The sequence below is a fragment of the Camelus bactrianus genome, chromosome 13 (assembly GCF_048773025.1).
Source record: "Camelus bactrianus isolate YW-2024 breed Bactrian camel chromosome 13, ASM4877302v1, whole genome shotgun sequence".
NCBI lineage: Eukaryota > Metazoa > Chordata > Mammalia > Artiodactyla > Camelidae > Camelus > Camelus bactrianus.
Window position 1 is genome coordinate 67,968,691 of NC_133551.1, and position 18,097 is coordinate 67,986,787.

The 18,097-nt window shown below is 51.9% G+C and overlaps 1 protein-coding gene across 5 annotated transcripts in view; it reads right to left on the bottom strand.

The window, feature by feature from the left end:
- ARHGEF10L (Rho guanine nucleotide exchange factor 10 like) overlaps positions 1–18,097 on the bottom strand; it is a 150,777-nt gene that overhangs the window by 118,063 nt on the left and 14,617 nt on the right. For 2 of the 5 annotated variants that reach the window (XR_012511433.1, XM_074377306.1), the window contains exon 1: positions 15,976–16,133. The exons of 1 other annotated variant lie outside the window; for it this stretch is intronic. The gene's annotated coding sequence lies outside the window, so the exon portion shown is untranslated. Of the gene's footprint in view, positions 1–15,975; positions 16,134–18,097 lie in introns of those variants that run through there. 2 more of the 5 variants (XR_012511432.1, XM_074377304.1) reach the window with 1 other exon arrangement.

Consider the following 18,097-nt stretch of genomic DNA (forward strand, 5'->3'; position numbering starts at 1 on the left):
AACAAATCGGGTGCCTTTTCTTCCCCTGGAAGGCACTCGCCTATCCTGGCCATCAGCTGGGCCGGGAGGCTCAGAACCTGGCAGTCCCCCAGGCAGCCAGCCCAAACCGGTTTACATTTGGAGCTAGATATCTGGGGTTAATATTTATCTGCTTGTGACCCCAATCTTCTGGGGCATCAGGCATGCCTGAGTCACTCAGCCCTGAGAATTCAAACCAAGCAGGGACATGAGGTGGGAGAGGTAGGGTGCTGGGTCCAGGACAGGTGTCAGGAACTCTGGTCTCTCCAGGGCACACAACCAGACTGGCTGGGGAAGGACAGTCCTTTCCCTGTGCCCTTATGCAACCCACCCCGCCACAGCACCCTGCTCTGAAGACCCCAGCCCCTGTCATATGATGATCCATTTCCACAGGATCTCGGAAACCAGTGAGGGCATGTGAAGGGGGAGGCTGGGACTAAGAGGAGCAGCCATACAGACATGAGGCCCCAGATTCTGTGGGCTGTGGAGGTGACCATCCACACCACTCTTACCAGATGAAGATTTCACTCCACCTGTTAAGACCCACGTTTTCGGATTTCAGTAATAAGGCCAGTGCAGAGAAGGGACCACCAGATTCAGTGCTCCTCCCAGCAACCCTTCGGGGCATCAATCCCCATTGCACAGATGAGAAACCCGAGCTTGGAGCCTGAGTCAGCCTGCCAAGGTCAAAGGTAGAGGTGGGATCCCAACCAGGTCTTCTGGCTCCAATCACCCCAGCACAGCTGCCACCAAAGCACCACATTTCAGCTAACGTTTATCAGGTGCTTCCCGGGTGCCAGGCACTGCTCTGAGTGCTTTACCCTCGACAACTCTTTTAATCGGTCCAAGAAGATGAGGGAGAAGCTGGTATTATTCCATTTGAACTGAAACACAGGGAGGCTGAGACACTTGCCTCAGGACACATAGCTGACAAGAGTCAGAAGTGAGAGTCAAAACTAGGCCGATTCCCGAGGCCAAAGGTCTTAGCCACCCCTGCATCTTGGCACACCCCCTGCCCCCCCACCCTCTCCTCCTCACCCACCGATGGAGGCAGAGCCCTTGGGTTGCAGGAGAGACCCACTATTGGAAAGGAGCCATGGGCTCAATGAGGTTCCAGAGACGCAATGGCTCTGATCCGCACAAAGAGAGCTGAAGGCTGGGGAAGCTGAGGAAGGTGAGAGCTGGGGCCCCTCCATTCTCCACCTTCCAGCCGAGGAAACCTGAGCTTCAGGAGCAGAAGAGGCTCCCCAACATGCCCCAGCCACAATGACCTGCCTTGCCCAGGACAAGACCCTTCCTTGGCCTGGAAGCCGGGCCCTACCTACATTTTGAGCTTCATACAAGCCGACTTCAGGGAAATCTTGCATGATGAAGCCCACTGGGAGAGGCCGCCACTTGCCCCTCCGAGCAACTAACACTCTGGACTGGAATCATTTGCTTTGTTTTCTGACTCCCGCATCAGACTATGAGTTCCTTGAGGGCAGGGACAATGCTTTTCATCTCTGTCTCTCCAGTACCCAGTGCAGTCTTCAGCACACGGCAGAGATTCAAGAGTGATGGGTGGATGGGTAGGTGGGTGAGTGGATGGATCAATGGATGGATAGGTAGATGGGTGGATTAGTGGATATATGGATGGATGGATGGATGGATGGGTGGGTGGATGAATAAGTGAATGAACAAATGACAGGAGTCTATAAGCAGTGACCAGAGGCCACTGGGCTCAGGGTTCTACTTCAATCTGGAATTTACTGGAGCTCAGCTACCCAGGATCCCAGCTTCGCCCCAGGTATTTAGTTTGACCCAACCAATTTCTAGACACGCGCCTCCCCACCCTGGCTGAGCATCCCTACGTGACGCTGTCTGTCTCCTTCACCAGGCTGTAGCACACGTGACACAATGTCCAGGACTGTGTCTGGCCTAAAAATTATGTTCTCAGCACCTTCCCCTGCACCTAGACCATCACAAGTCTCAATAAATATTTGCTGAATGAATGAGAAACAAATGAACAAAAGACCTAGAGAGCTTTTTAAACATGGAGCTTTCTGGTCCCAGCCAAGATCTGCTGGTTTAGAATCACTAAGGGTGAGACTCAAGAATTCGTATTTTGTTCCAAAGCTTCCTGGAGCTGATAATCAACCAGGTTTGGGAAACAGTTGCTTGCAGGGCAGAGGAGTAGCCGGCTACTGAGGGCTGTGACCATGAATGAGGGCAGCTCAGGACAGGGTTGCTCAGAGTTATGGCCAAACCCAACAGGTTGTCACTCTCCTCATCATTTTTTAGCTCAAAGAGAGTCTAAAAGCCTTTTTCAAAGTGTGGTCCTTAAACCATTGACTTCAGAACAACCTAAAGGATGGAGAGGCTTTTTAAAAATGTGGATTCTGAGGTCCAACCCCAACCTACAAACTTATAGAGTCTCTTGGGGAGACCCGAGAATCTGCATTCTTTGCAGGCTGTCTGGGTGACTCTGGCACACACGAATGTATGAGAATCACCGGCTCATGGTTCCCCGGGTGCTCAGAACACCTGCTGTGTCCAGCACCTCATGCACACCTAACCTCCTGAGAGAGAAAAGTTCCTGTCAGGACATCCTGGATGACCCTAAGAAACCCAGCAAACAAGGGTGTGAGGCCAAAAGGTACCAGCTGCGCCCATTCCTCAGAACATCAGCCCCAAAGGGAACTGACACGTCACTAAGCCTAGCCTCACCTTACAGACGTGGAAACTGAGGCCTAGGGAGCCCTGCATCTTGCCTAAGCCAGGTGGCCATGCCCCAGGCTCACCCTACCTCGCAGCCTCTGCACCTGCTCCCAGGTGAGCCAGGCAGCGGGGCAGCGGCTGCCAGCCCTGGATATCTCAGCCACTCTTGCTGCCCCAGGAAGACAGGTTGGCTCCAATCATGGGAGGCTCCTTCCCTCTCCACCACGTATGGTGATAAAGCAACTCGTACTCCAGGGAGAAGGGGGCATCAGAGAACGGAACGAGCAGAAACAGCCTGGGTGGATGTGGTGATGCTGATCCCAGGGAGAGTGCTGAGGGGGCTGATTGTGTCACAGCTCAGTAGGGATGCTACCCCAGCCCCTACAATCAGTCCACAGGGCCTGAGTTTAAATGTTTAAATAGTTCCAAGGAACCACTGACATGTGTTTCTCAATCTGCATATCTGGGGGAGCACTTATGTCCTGAAATATGTGAATATATATTCACTGAAAAAAAAAGGTATTCAATGGTCAAAGGCCATGGAAGAATCAGAGTAGAAATCTCCCTCCTGGAGACTAACAATACTCAGCATGTTAAAGGCACTGAAAAGTCCTGCAATTTCAGAAACTGCCTAAATCAAGACACAGATGAAGAATGCTGGAAGCTAAAAGGAATTACATGCCTCACCCAAAGTCACAGGGCTGGAAAGCGGGGGCGGTGGGACCTGAGCAAGACAGCCTGCCTCCAGAGTCCACGCCGACGACAACCACTGTCCTTACACTCAGCAAGAGGATTCCTCTCATTTACTATTGTGGCTCTGTTCTTGTTCTTCTGATGGGAGGGAGAGAGGGCGGGTGGTACAGGGCCTGGGCAGGAAGTCATGCCCATGAAAGAGGCCAGGAGGTGAGGCTGAGGATCCAGCTTCCCAAACCCTCTTCTGTTCCTAGGTTGGCCGCCACTGGCTTGTGACCTGGCGCAAGTCACAGTCCTTCTCCAGACTGAGATGTCCCACACATAAAACTAGATCCTAGACTGCTATCTAACTATAGGGCTCCTGAGCTGTTTTCTCAATTTAGTCTCCTCTTGTCCCTCAGGAGACAGAGGACAAGAAGTAGGAAACAACGGCAGATGTCTGACTCCTGCAGACTCCCAGCAACCTGCAATCTTACACTCGTGGATTATTAGAATTGGTAGAGGCCCCAGATTCTCCACCTGGCCACTCTGCAGAAGAGGAGACTGAGGCTTAGGGTGAAGTCAGGGGCAGGATGAAATGCTGCCCAAGCCCTCCCGGCTGGCTTGAGGAAGAGGCGGGACTGGAACCCAGGAGCCTGGCTCCCAGGCCGGCACTCTTCCTGAGAGGCCCTGGGCTCTGGGATGTTGGGATTCCTGTCAGCAAACACTGGGCATTCTGTCAATCCCTTGGGAACACATTTAGTAGTATCCCTATCTCACAGATGAGGTAACCAGGACTCCAGACAGGCAAGACACCTGCCAAAGTGGTGGGGCTCCTAAGGCGCAGGGCTCTGGGAACTGCTCCCCATCTCTCCCAGCCCCCAAGAATGAGGCCTCTGCCCGGCTTCAGTCAAATACAGCTGCCCTCCCCAGCGGGTACCGCCTCCCTCACTGGCCTCACATGACCTGGCCCAACCCCAGAGAGTTTTCCAATCACTCACTGGGGAGGAAGCCAATACCCCAGGAAGCTGCTTAAACACAGGGCCCTGGCTCCTGGGAAGGCCACCTCCCAGCTCCCAGCAGGCCCAGCTCCTCCCTCCCAGAGGCACCACCCATTCTCTGAGACTGCAAATGGGCAACATTTAAAGGCACAAGGGAACCCACAGATGGTGACATTCTAAGGGAGCCTCCGGTGAGCCCTCCCTGGAGTTACTCACCACCTGCTTCCACCCTTGAGGCTCTGGCTGTTTCATTCAAGTCTGAGCCTGGATGCCCTGTTATGCTGTGTGACCTCCGGAAAGTTGTTTAACCTCTCTGAGTGTGAAACAAGCAAAGTTTGGGGAGCAGGAGGGGAGCAGCAGGAATCAGAGAGCCTGTAACAGCCGTAAGGGTCTCCCTGATGTCTCTGGTCCCTCCAACTCAGTCTCCACTCAAGACAAAAAGTTCTGACCATGCTGATCAGGTCCCTCCCTAGTTAGAGACACTTGATCAGCTCCCCGTGGCCAAGATAAAGTGCCAGGTCCTATTGAGATGTCCAGAGCTCTCAAGCGGTGTCCCTCCACCAAGCCCCTCCCGACTGGGCAGGGCCCTACTCTGCGCTCACTCACCCGGAGCCTTTCCACATGCCTGGGACGCTTACCACCCCCTGCCCTAAACTGACTCTGCCTCTGGGCTGCTCCATTCTGCACTCCCTAAGAAGCTTCTCTGAGCCCCGATGTGATGCCTGGGTCAGGTACTCCCCCTCTCTCCACGTCACCTGCCTGCGCCCCGACTCCCCATCCCACCCAGAAGGAGCGTCACCATATTTCACGCATCCTGAGCTCCCAGTCCTGTGTATGGCTTCCAGTAGGAGTCCAATAAATGTGTGTTGAGAGAAAACTGTGAGGACAGGCAAATGAAAACACATTAACTAATGCACGAGCTCTGGCATCCTCCTCTGCGGTGAGTGTCGTGGGAGAGGAGGCCGGACTCGCTGGGTGTGGACCCTCACCCCTCCCGTAGCTGGCACGGGCTTGCGGGGTGGTATGTCACATCTCGGGGTCTCTCTACCCACCGGAGAACGAGGATAAGAGCACCCACACCTCACTTACGGTGAGGACGCAATAAGCTAATCTCCCGGTGCTTAGCTCAGTGCCTGGCACAGACAGGCGAGGTCCTGGCACTTGAACTCTGCGGGAGAAAATTGGGAGGGAGGCACAGGGCAGCAAGCTTCTGCTGCAGGGACCGAGTTCCCTTGACACCACACTCCCAATTGGCTCGAATGCTGACACATCTGCCAGCAAGGGCCCCACGCCCCGGCAGCCCGGCGCCCTGCAGAATGTGAGCCCCACAGAGTCAGGAAATGAAGGCTCAGCCCACTGTGCCACCTCAGACAAACCACAGACCTCTCTGATCCTTTCTCTATACAAAAGTGGGCTGAGGCTGCCTCCATTGTTGTGGGGACACAGCCATCTCTGTCAGTTCCTTTAGTGGTGGCAGAATGACCTCTCCCAGGGTGGGCAGTCTTGGTGGGCCTTTACCCCACCCTCCTCTGGTCAAGGTTTCATTGAGAAACATGAGGTCATCAGATGGGACTGACTCCTACATCCCCTCCTGTATAATCCAAATCCACTCATCTTCTTCCATTTCCTAAGAGCATCCCTGCTCCCATCAAAGGTCAACCCCTCCTCCTGCCAACCCCACATCATCACACTGGGTACCACCCTCTCCCCTTTCCCTAAAGATCCAGGTTCTGTGCCTGCTCCAGGTCTCCTGTCCCCTCTCAGAGCAGTCCCGGCCACCAACACAAAGCACTCTCCCTTCCCACCCCCTTTCCCTCCACCCAGGACATCATTTCCCACCTCCCCTTCACTTGCCCAACATCTCAGCACTGTCCACAAACACTGTTTCTCCTTGCTCCCCTCCCATCCACGCAGCCACTCCCACTTCAGGTTCCAGCCCCATCACTCCTCCGGAAGTGTTCTTATAAAGGCCCAAACCGCCTCCAGAGTCTGACCTTACTTCAACGCCCTGCAGCCCTGTTGACCGCTAGCTCTCTTCTGAAACAGTCCTCACGGCAGCTTCCCAGATACCCCACTCCCTCTCCCCCTGGCACCTAGGCTGCCCCTTCCCGGGCTCCTCTCTTGGCTCATCCTCCCTCACCTCCCCTCTGGGTGGTCCCACCTGCACCCTCTATATGCTAATGACACCCAGCCCAGGGGCCCCGCCACTCCCTTGCACTTCTAAGCAACCTCTCAGTGTGAACCTGTCCCCAGCTGGATTCTTGGATTCTCCAAAACCCATGCTCCCCTACCCCTTTAACTACCTTCTGTTAATGACACCACCACCCACCTAGATACTCAGAGGAAGATTCTAGAAGTCACACTTGACTGCTGGAATCCTCTCTTTTCCTCACTTCCTGTGACCAATCCACCAGCAGTTCCAGTCAATTCTCTCTCTGATAAGTCACTTCTCCCCAACTCCTCTGCCACCACTCAAACCCAAGCCACCTCACCTTTCCTCCAGGCCCCAGCTCCACCCCCGCCCCCACGGCCAGTTCCCCCCTCCCCTGCAGCCAGAGCGCCCCTTCCTGAGGTCAGTCGGAGCCCACACGCAGGATGGAAGGCAGGCACATGGTCACCAAAATGCGAGGCATCACCTCACTCATCTGTGTGTCCGTCTCCCGCCCCGCGGCACCCGCTCAAGTGCTTCCAAGTCATAGGCACCCAGTAAGTAATTCCTGAACAAACTGTCTGGAAAAGGTATATTTCTGTACAGAGCTACTAACAGCCAGAATCCTGGGACTGCACTTTGTTAATAAAGGTATTCATGGGAAACAAAAGAAATGGCCCATGGCGGGCCCACTGCACCTGGACTGACTGTCCTGACCGCTTGCCTTGAACCACAGTGCTCTCCCCAGCCTCTTTTTACACAGCCCTCTCCCTCTTGCCTGCTGCAGGCACTGGGCTCTCTGCTGCTCAGACAGGCCAGGATCATTCTGGCCTCAGGGCTTTTGCATTTGCTGTGCACACACCTAGAACACTTTTCCCTCAGCTCTTTGCAGGGGGATGGGATGGGGGGGTCCTCCCTGTCACTCAAGTCTCAGCCTAAATGCCTCTCTTCATAGAGACCCCCCCGACCACCTCCAGCTGACAGATTCTGCACCACAACCCCCAACGTACACCCCCTCCTCTCCCAACACCACCCCCCACCCCCCAGTTATTCCCATGATACCACATTAGGTTGTTTCCCTCGCAGGACAAATTCCATGACATGCAGTTTCTCTATTAATCTGTTTGACTCCTCTGGGTTTTGTCTCCACCATCACACGAGAGCCACAAGGGCGAGGCTCCGTACAGCTGGCCTGTTCACGGTTGTAACAACAGCCAACACTGCCAAGCTCCTCCGTGGACCAGGCACTGTCTGTCCCAAGCAGTGTACTTGAGTTATATCCATTTTACAGATGAGGAAACTGAGGTACAGAGGGGCCAAGTGAGTTGCCCCACGTCCAGCCTAGAAAGAGGCCCAGCAGGGAGCAGGGTGCCATTTACCCACACCCGCTTCAGGCCCAGCACAGCTCCAGCCCTCTGGGGGCCCTAAATAGGTAACTGAATAAATAAATGTTACACAACGCAACACTGAGAGATGCTGTCTTCAGGTGGTGCAATGAAGGGGAATTCTCATTTTCTTCTCTCTGTATTTTCCAAGTTTTCTCCAATGGTCACATAATACAGGCATAATTTAAAGTAAAATAAACCATTATTTTAAAAGAAATTCAAAGTTCTGGGTAATGTCTGGGTTCAGGAATATTTTTCTTCAATTTCCAGAGACTATTATTCCTCTACTTAATTTAAACCATTGTTTTTCTAGGGAAATTGAATAAAAAGCCTGCATTTTCAAAGCTCACTCCAAGTCTGCCCACTTCAAACAATGAAGAGAGGGAAGGGATGGGAGCTGGTTCCCGCCTCCGGTGCTAATGGCTGGAATTCAGGGATGCATACCAATCAGGCAGCCGCTGGGAGGGGGCATCCTGGAGAGGCCAGGCTCTCAGGAAGGAGGGGGTCCAGACCCAGAAATGCCGCCTCACAGGCAGAGGCCACCCCAAGGCACCTGCACTGCCTGGACTGAGGGTGGGCGGCAGCAAGAAGGTGGTGGCAAGGCCAGGGCCCAAGACAGGTGGGTGGGGAGGCGAACTCGTTGGCAGGGAGCGCCCTCTGGACGGACAGGTCAGGGAAGGATGAAGCCCTTGGCTCAGCACAGGCTCTCACCAAGTGGTGGGCCCAACCTGCGTTTCTGGCCAAGAGATGGCCTGCCCGCCCCTAGTTCCCACAGCGTGTGGGCCCTGCTGCCAGGGGCCGTCAGAGGCACAGCCAGGCCAGGCCCTGGAAGGGGTGGCGCTGCTCCAGGACCAGGGTTGAGAGCTGGGGCTCCGGGGCAGATAGAACCAGGTTAACCCAGGCTGCTTCCGTGACTCTGGGCAAGCGAGACAACTTTCCTGAGCAGCAGGAAGGAGCTGATGACAGCACCCACTCCTCAGGACCACCGAAGACAAGCTCCCGCGTGCCTGTCACTCAGCAGCAGAGCTACTGCTATTCCCGTAAATACAGGCATTAGTATCAGCTCTTTCCAGACACAAGGCCCAGGGGCTCATCTGGGCACTGAGCTCTATTCTGGGCCTTGACCCTAAACCACACCACAGGGTGATGAATCCAGCTCTGCGGGTGACAAAAAACGCATTCACTTCCAACAGAATGACAGGGTGTGTTAAGATTCCAGACATCTGTCAAATCTTCTCTTCTTCCCCTCCTCAAAGGGAAAGGGAAAACAGAACAATGGGGAATAATAGAAAGATCTCAGGGCCCACCTGGTCTGAGCCCGGCCACATACACTGTGGCCTTGGGAAAGTCACTCAACCTCTTAAGCCTCAGTTTCCTCATCTATAAAATGGGATAAGAGGACCCAACTGCAGGATCGGGATGGGAATTAAATTAATCAATGCACGAAAAATGTCTGCTATATACAAGCATTAAAGTACAAATGCGAGTTGTCTTTAAACAAACAAGCTCCCAATGATCTGACTAAAGGAAGGGCATAAAGTAGCAGAGGTATGTAACCAAAACCACTGGATAACCTAAGTAACAGTTATTTTTATCTTTGGCCTTTCCAGTATTATTGGGGATGGAGGGAGGGCAGCAGACCCAGCTTCCCAATTCTGGGGTTTGTTTGTTTGTTTGTTTGTTTGTTTTGGGCCTGATATTAAAATGGAAACCTATTTTTAAGAATCAGCCAGCCAATCCTAAAACTATAAGACACTGAGAAAGAAATTAAAGACAACACAAACAGATGGCAAGATACAACATGTTATTGGATTGGAAGAATAAATATTGTTAAAATGGTCATACTACCCACGACAATATACAGATTCAATGCAATCCCTGTCAAATGACCAATGACATTTTTCACAGAACTAAAACAAAACAAAAAAAAATTTTTTTTATTTGTATGGAAACACAAAAAACCTCAAATAGCCAAAAGTAATCTTGAAAAAGAAGAACGGAGCCAGAGGAATAACACTCCCTGACTTCAGACTATACTACAAAGCTACAGTAATCAAAACAGTGTGGTACTAGCACAAAAACAGACTCATAGAACAGGATAGAAAGCCCAGAAATAAACCCACATGCTTATGGTCAATCAATCTATGACAGAGGAGGTAAGGATATACAATAGAGAAAATAAAGTCTCTTCAATAAGCAGTGCTGGGAAAACTGGACAGCTATATGTAAAGGACAGCTACATGAAATTAGAACATTCTCTAATACCAGATACAAAAATCAACTCAAAATGGATTAAAGACCTAAATGTAAGACTGGATACTCTAAAACTCCCAGAGGAAAAAATAGGCAGAACACTCTTTGACATAAATTGCAGCAGTATTTTTTTCAATCCATCTCCTAGAGTAATGGAAATAAAAGCAAAAATAAGCAAATGAGACCTAATTAAACTTAAAAGCTTTTGCACAGCAAAGGAAACCATAAACAAAATGAAAAGACAACCTACGGAATGGGAGAAAATATTCGCAAACAATGAGACCAATAAGGGATTAATTTCCAAAATATATAAACAAATTTGCAAAATATCAAAACAAGCAAATGAACAAACAAACAGCCCAATCAAAAAATGGGCAGAAGATCTAAATAGACATTTCTCTAAAGAAGACATCCAACTGGCCAACAAGCACATGAAAAGATGCTCAATATTACTAATTATTAGAGAAATGTAAATCAAAACTAGAATGAGGTATCACCTCACAATAATCAGAATGGCCATAATTAAAAAGTCTACAAATAATAAATGCTGGAGAGGGTGTGGAGAAAAAGGAACGCTCCTACACTGCTGGTGGGAATGTAAATTGGTGCAGTCACTATGGAAAAAGTACGGAGGTTCCTTAAAAACTAAAAACAGAGTTACCATATGATCTAGCAATCCCACTCCTGGGCATATATCCAGAGAAAATTCTAATTTGAAATGATACATGCACCCCAATGATCATAGCAGCACTATTTACAATAACCAAGACATGGAAGCAATCTAAATGTCCATCAACAGATGAATGGATAAAGAAGACGTGGTTTGTGTGTGTGTGTGTGTATGTATGTATATATGTATATATGTGTATGTGTGTGTGTATATACACACACACACACATACACATATATAATACAACGAAATATTACTTAGCCATGAAAAACAGTGAAATAATGCCATTTGCAGCAATATGGATGGATCTGGAAATTATCATACTAAAGTCAGACAGAGAAGGACAGATATCACATAATATCACTTATATGTGAAATCTTAGAAAGTGATACAAATGAACTTATTTATAAATCAGAAATAGACTCACAGACATAGAAAACAAACTATGGTTACCAAAGGGGAAAGGGGTTAGGGGGAGGGATAACTTAGGAGTTTGGGATTAGCAGATACAAACTACTACATACAAAACAGATTAACAATGAGTTCCTACTGTATAGCACAGGGAACTATATTCAGTATCTTGTAATAACTTACAATGGAAAAGAATCTGAAAAAGAATACACACACACACACACACACACACATATATATATATGAATATGTATAACTGAATCCCTGAAATTAACACAACATTGTAAATCAACTATACTTCAATAAAAATTTAAAAAGAAAAAGAAGCCACCAGCTACATGCTGGGGCTGAAGCAGCAGCAAGCTTTGGGGATAACAAGAAACTACCAAGAAAACTTAAAGATCTGCAGGGTGATGGGCAGTGATTCACAGAAGAGGACTGGCAGGGTTCCTTTGCTGGTACCCAGATGATGCTGTGTGCTCTGACTTGAGAAAGGCTCAGGACTTCACCAGTTCTGCACAAACTCTGCAGACTCGGTTCACCCGACACCTGAGCCAGACTGAAATTCCCACAGCTCATGCCTCTGAGCCTTTTACACGTGCTGTTCCTTCTACCCAGACCCTTGCCCTCTCCCCACATTCTTCTGCTGTCCTCTGCACACACCTCCACTGTAAGTAACTAGGCACATGCCCTCTCCCAACCAGAGCTCTCAGACTGTACAAGAGCTAGTCTGTCCATTCAAGTCTGAATCTACTCTGCCCCTGAGTCCAAATAGACGGTCCTGCCCACTGTGGCCTAAGCCACCCCTAGACAGCTCTAGCCACCTGTGCCCTGACCATCACAACTTCACCAGCCCCGAGCTATGTGACTTGTCCACAGTCCATCCTCAGACACCACAGCCATTTTGCTTCCCAGATACCTGGGTCATCTTGAGTGTGGTTGTTCAATCAATGGCAAAGCAGGCTCTCAATTAACTGAAATTTATCCTCATCCTACGTCCCCTCTTCTTGGTGCGTGGTAATATGAGCAACTGTTTCTGGACTGGAGAGCTCATCTGAGGGCAACTTATAACCCTACCATCAGAGCCGACCCAGCCCAGCAGCTGCCAATCCCATTCTGCTCCTGTGAGGACCCTAAAGCAGCCCTGCAGTCTTGTCACATCAGGATGCAAACTCCAGGGAGAGGCTATGCCCAGGTCGCTCACTGCTGGGTCCCCATGGTGTGATAGTAAATGTTTAACAAACTGGTTCTCGGCAGAGGGAACCTAGATTTGCAGTGTCTTCCAATTTCGGTGATGTGAATTCTCTCACTATGGCCAATTTCAAGCTACAGGGTGACACCACTGAACAGAGCTGGGACACATGGGCAGCAGCATGCCAGTATGTACATTACAGACGGCCCCCAACTTACGAGAGCTCAACTTACACAATTTTTTTTTTAACTCTACTATGGTGTGAAAGTGATAGGAATTCAGTGGAAACCGTACTTGGGATTTTGAATTTGGATCTTTTCCCGGGCTGCTGACATGCAGTCCAACACTCTCTCGTGATGCTGGGCAGCGGCAGCAAGTCCCAGCTCCCAACCAGCCACGCAATCACAAGGGGAAACAGCCCATACACTGACACCCATTCTGTCCCCAGGCAACCATCCTGTTTTTCACTTTCAGTACAGTATTCAATCAATTGCATGATACATTCAACACTTCATTATAAAATAGGCTTTGGGTTAGATGATTTGGCCCAACTTCAGGCTAATGGAAGTGCTCTGAGCACATTTAAGGTAGATCAGGCTAAGCTATGCTATTCGGTACGTCCGGTCTATTAAACGCATTTTCAATTTAACGAAGGGTTTATCAGGACCCACTGTAAGCTGAGGAAGACCCGCATGAATATACACAAACAAAAGACACAAATAACCACAAATACATAAGTAATGGTGAAAAACAGCAAAATAATTCAGAAGTACTGTATTTTGAGTACTTACCACCCCTGTTTTTAGTATGATTTATTTCATTGTAAATTTATATCCTACAGCCAATTTATATACTATAAACTTACGTTGAAAAGCCAGCTCACGAAATTCCTAAAATTTAGCAATCAGCTCTCATGCTTCGGTACAAACTGACTCCAGCACACCACTGCCCGGGGCCCAGCATGGCCAAGCAAGGACAGGTCACTCCCAGGAGCTCTATCAGACAAGGTCCCCAAAGGAAGGTGACTCTGATGCCCTCCACTGAGGCAAAGAGAGACAAGGAACTCTTCCCGGACACGTGGCAAGAAAGGAGCTGAGCTGGGGGCCCATGCGGCACAGTAGGGCAGAAAGAGAACATTGTCCCACTTGGCTGTTTATGAGCCCGATTCTCTCCCTTGGACTTGAGGGCAAGGATGGTAGACAAGAATACAAAGGTACTGAAGACAAGCTTGCAGAAGAGAGGAGGGGCTGGGTGGTCAGGGAGACCCCGGCTTGAGTCCTTCACTGACTGTGACCTTAGGCAGTCACTTAAATGCTGTGCCTCATCTTCCTCATCTGTAAAGTGGGTATGAGCCCATCTTCACTGCCTAATTATCAGGGCTGTTGTAGAAACGATAGTGGACATGAAAGAGTGATATAAATCTAAGTTACTATTATCATACACGGGTACACAGTACATATCACACACTTTTATCTTTTCAAAACTTATCTAAGATTATATTCTTTCCCCTCTGCTCCCTCCCACTGCTTAAGAGATCACATGTGCAGCAGCTAGCCCAACATCTGGCGCATACCAGATGCAACAAAGATCTGCTAATTTACAGTTATCTGTCAATTTATTATTGATTTAAATAACCGTAGGCCTTCCTCTTAAACTAATCTGGTACCTGGGCCCCCAAAAGTCACCCAAGTTTCCCCTTTCCCCAGACTCCTCCACAGCTAAACTGTGAAACAGCACAATTTAGCAAACAGTTCCTGGACATCCACACAACCCACGTTTACTGAGCACCTACTATGTGCCACGCACTGCTCTAGGCTGGTGATCAAGACAGACATGGTCCTGCTCTCAAAGGCTTGCAGTCCACTGGGAGGTATGAAAAGCTACCCAGACCACAGCGAGGGCTCTAAGAGCATTGTGAACAGGAATTCTTGGGCCAGCCTGGCTGCCCAGAGAGGAGGAGATCCCTGAGTGAGAAGCAAAGAGGGGAAGGATAGGACCAGCTTTCTAGAGAGAGGGAACAGTCAGGGCAAAGGCTCTTTGGTGGAAGAGGAAGAAACAGGAGAACTCGGGAAGGCAAGTATGATGGAGCAGAGTGAGAAAGACACGAGTACCACCAGGAGCCTCACAAGTCATAAGAAGGGCTCCGAGCTTCACCATTAACCCCCCAATCACAGGGAGCTTGGAGATTTCCAGACTGTGCCCTCCTTTCTAGTTTATGTACTGAGGCCTGGACACCATGGGACAAATGCTGGGGGGATGGACAGAGGAACCAACAGCTCAGGGCCACCAGGCAGGACCTGCAGGGAAGGGCTGAGCATGTTAATGAGCCTGCACAACCTGTCCTCTCTCCCCAGCATCCGAGGAGGAGCAGATGGGGCTTTGGCAGGCGGGGGTGACTTCTCCTGACTGAATCCCTCGGGAAGGCTAAGGATGCAGAGGCAATATCTCAGCTCTAAAGCTAGTGGGAAGTGCATCCCACCCCAGCCCCCACCAGCACTCCCCTACTGTAGCCCGAGGCAGGGTCACCACCCTCAGGCTCTCAAGGCTAAAGGGAGATTCCTGACCCCCTGCCCCAGGAACCCGGCCTGGGAGAGGGAGGAAGAACTATCCCCACATGTTCCTACATAGGGCTTGGCCTCCCCATCAGCTACCACCCCTGGAGCCCTAGAAGGCAGGTCTCCATCTTCACAGGGCCCACTCCGGACACACTTTTCTGCCTCAAGGAGTGTCCAGGCCTGAGCAGGTTGTGCAGCCATGGCCTTCCAGCTGACCCCGGTATCTTGCCTCCCACACTCCCCTCCTCCAGGAGGCTGCCCCGGTTCTGCAGGGGCCCAGAGGGGGAGAAGCTGGCCCAGAACAGAGGCAAGAAGTACATTCCCTGACTCCGTGTAAACCCAGGGACCCTCAGGTCAGTCCAGGGGGAGGTGAACCACGGTGACAGCAAGACCTGAAAGCACACCCCTCCCCGACCCAAGAGAAAGTAAAGCAGAGCGTGGGGGTGGTGATTCCCAAACCGTCCCTCCCAGAACCTGCTAAGGTCACACACTCACTCAGACACACACGCCGATGCACAAAGGCCAGACAAGAGTTACGCAGAGGGATGGGACACTTGTGGGGGAAGAGGATACACACACGAGTGATACAATCACTTCAATGACACTGGAGGGACCTACACGCAGAGAGGAGATTCCGGCCCCGGGACTCTGACCCCCAGAAACACAGATACACACTCGCAGGCACACCCAGGGCACACGGAGGAGACACGGGGTCCGGGAGACACTCTCCCCGGAGAATCGGGGACACACAGGATCATGCAGAAGCGGAGACGCATGCAGGGGCCGGGACCACACGGGCGACCGGGACCTTGGACTCGGGGACACTCGCCCAGGGACGCCCACGGCCCCGGAGAGATCCAGGGCCACACGGACTCCCTGGCGCAGTCTCGGGGGCCGCGGGCGCCGGCGGAGGCCCCCACCCGGCCCCCAGCCCGGCCCCGCGCCCCGCCGCGCCCCGCGGGCCGCACTCACCGGCTCCGGCCGCTCGGCCGCGCCTTTGTTGTCCGCGCCGCTCACAAAGGCGCCGGCGGCCGCCCCCCGCCTCAGCTGCCCCGGCGGCCGCGGGCGCCCATGGCCGGGCCGGCCCAGCCCCGCGCCCCAGCCGCCCGGCCCGCCGCCGCCACCGCCGCCCGAGCCAATGGCCGCGCCGCGCGCCGCCTGCGAGGTCACGGCCCGGCCGGGAGTGCGCCCGCCGCCGCCGCCGCCGCCGCCGCCGCCGCCGCCGAGCGGCCTGGTCCCGCCGCCGCGCACTGCGCGACGCGGCGCCGCCCCCGCCCGCCGCCCGCCGCCCGCCGCCCGCCGCCCGCCGCCCGGCCGGCTCGCCGCGGCTGAAGTCACCGCTTAACCCCTGGTGGCCGGGCCGCCGCGGCCGCGCCCGGAGACCCCCGGGAGGCGGGGAGCTGCCCCCAGCCACCCCCCGCGACAGGAGGGATCGATCCCTCCCGATGGCCGTCCCGGAGTCACGTCGACCCAGCCTCTGGCCACACGGGTGAGGAAACTGAGGCCATCAGGGGTGGAGCCTGGTCTCGGGTCACACAGGGACCCACTTCACCCCTTCACCCCCTCCATGACCCCTCTCTCTTCCCCAGTTCTCCCACCAGAAGCTCCCACATACCCTCCCCCTTCCCAGGCGCTCTCCTGAAAGGTCCCGCACCCACGCTGCCTGCTTGCTTCTCCCTGGCTTCCAGTTTGCCCAGGGCTTCCTCAGAGAGTGAGGGATTCCCGGGTTGGCCCCAGAGGAAAACCCAGACCTGTGATGGGACCGCACCCAATCTCAGCGGCAGAGACCCCTCCATCCCCTCCTAACCACCTTAGATCAGCCTTGCATCCTGGTTTCAGTTAATAACCTCAGGAACCATGGTCCTTGCAGCTACTGTCATTGAGGGCTTTGAACTAGTAATCACCCTAACCATGTAGCTCCATTTTCCTGATGGGGAAACTTAGACTCAGAGCTGTGAGTAATTTGCCAAAGCTCACCCAGCAAGGAAGTGGTCAAACCGAGATCCTAGCACACCCCTCCCTTCTAGCCCCTAGAGCTGCCAAACGCTAGTTACTCTGTCTCAGAATTCCAAAGAGGGCCTCCGGATATGATGCAATTAATTATAGTTATCAGGTCGTTAATTAAGATTATCCCTGCTGTTATTAAACACTTCCCTGCTACCTCTCTGTTTGCAAAGAAAATCACACTCAGGCTTATCAGCAATTACTCCTGGGATGATAATAATGAAGTCTGCAGCCTCCAAGGGCACAGGTGTATGTTGGCTGGAGTCTGTGTTGGCCTGTGTACAAAAACATACCACCAGCAAAAACTTTTTTTTAAAAACTACTCCCTACTTGTCAGGCACCAGCCTTAGGGGCTAAGAATGGAACAAGGAACCAGACATACCCCATCCCTGCCCCCTCGGCTTTCATAGACTAGGAGGAGACACAGATAACAGACCACTACAGTGCAGCGAGACAAGCCATACCAGTCCACTCTCTCTGAAATCATCTTATTCATTGATTTGTTTGCTTGTTTATTGTCCATCTCCACACAAGAACATAAGCTCTATAGAGCTTTTCCTAAGAATTTTTCATAGAGTTGTCCTAACCCCCAGGCCTAGGGAACACTAGGCTCATAGTGTGTAGCCAGTAAATATTTGTTGAGCACTTACTATGTTCCAGACATCATTCTAGGCATGCAGGAGACATCAGTGAACAAAACAGGCAAGGCCCCTGCCCTGCTGGGGCATCCATTCCAGGGACAAAAAAATGACGACATGACAGCATGGAGGGAAGTTTCTGAAACGCCAGAAAAGCAGCAAGAACAGACATCCATCGAGTGACCTCAGGGCTCATAATGTCTAAATTTTGGACCAGAATTTAGAGGTTCAGGTCCTGCTGGCATAGACGGAGCCAAGTACAGGTCCCTGGACCTGCACTTCCCAGCCTTTCAGACCTACTCCAACCTCCCTCCCTGGCTATCTTGTTTCCTTCCTGAGTCTGAACCCTCCTGAGTCCTCCAGTCTGGAATGCCCGCCCCCTGTTTGGAGGCACTAAGGCTTACCCTCCCTCCCAGGACTATTAGAAGGCCCAGAATCCCCAGGAAGCCCCC